This window comes from Parus major, unplaced genomic scaffold, assembly GCF_001522545.3.
Source record: "Parus major isolate Abel unplaced genomic scaffold, Parus_major1.1 Scaffold572, whole genome shotgun sequence".
NCBI classification, from domain to species: Eukaryota; Metazoa; Chordata; class Aves; order Passeriformes; family Paridae; genus Parus; species Parus major.
This window is the reverse complement of record NW_015379460.1, coordinates 15,708-17,008: the sequence shown is the minus strand read 5'-3', so window position 1 is coordinate 17,008 and position 1,301 is coordinate 15,708.

The following is a 1,301-nucleotide window of genomic DNA, read 5'->3' as shown; positions in this document are numbered from 1 at the left end:
AAATGTCTTTTGATGGACATTTCTCAGGACCAGTGTGGTTGGGAAGGTGGTAACCTAACCATCCAATCCCTGGTCATTGTCAAGAATCTATAAATTCTGAAACCACAGAATAAATCCAGATCTTTTTCCTATCACACCTTGAGCTGTGTCTGTGTGAATCATTTCATGTCCACACACAGCTCCCTGTGGCTTTGCTGGGCTCCTGTCAGCTCCCCAGGTGCTGATTTGTGGTGGGGGGAAAGGAAAGTTTCCAGGGCCTCTTGTTAGTTTGGGTCCTTTTGTGTCTCTAAATCCGGGTTTTTCTTTTGGTGCTGTATTTTCTGCAGGAATTTGAACATTCCTTTGTTTTTAATAAAACTATTTTTTGTTTCATTTTTGCATCCTGGGAGACAAATGATCATCATGTGGAGGGGAAGGGGAGCTCAGGAAGGAGGAGGGATGTGGGAAGGTGCTTCCAAGTCTTTTTTTACTTCTTGATATCCTGTGGGGTTTTTTTGGCTGTAACTTCAGTTAATTTTCCCAAATTGAGTCTGTTCTCCCAGTGATCAGTGAGAGATTTCTCCCCGTGCTTATCTGAAGGCACGAACCTGGCCTTGTATTTTCTCTCCCTGTTCAGCTGAGAAGAGCAGGAATTAATAAATAAATTAATAAAAAATAAAATTAATAAATCAGCTTTGCTGGGTGCCTGTCATCCAGCCAGCAGCAGATCACAAGAGGGACCCTGTGACACTGTGTGGCCTTGTGGTTTTCTGTCTCTTGTGATAATTGTGTGCATCTACAGGGAGGCAAAATAGGGGATCCCGAGCCTCTACATCCAAAATATTCCCATTTCCATATGGGTTTGTCCCTGCTAACAGAGGTACCATGCTAATAGAGGTACCCTCTATTCCTGGGGGCAGTGAATTCTTTCAGAGCTGCTGCCAGCACCAGGCAGGACCCCCACAGACCCTTCCAAACATAAAACTTCCAGCATGGAGCAGCTTTCCCTGGAAGGGCTGAGGCTCTGGACTTGGCTGGGGTTGAGGAGACCAACCCTGGCCACTGGCCACACTGCTCTGGTGAGCCCACAGCTCCAACATGAAGCCAAGAGCTCCCACAGGCAGATCCCCCCACTCTCCAGAGCCCCTCAGTTCCCAGCGCAGCCTTTCCATGCAGAATTCCCCTGGAGCTGACCCCAGCCTCAAACCCAACATCTCCAGGTGTCACACTTGTGTCAGCCCCCTCGGCTGAGCGGGCAATGCCCTGAGCCCTCTTCCTGGGCCACCAGGAGCCCGGCATCGGGGAAAACGGGCGCATCGGGG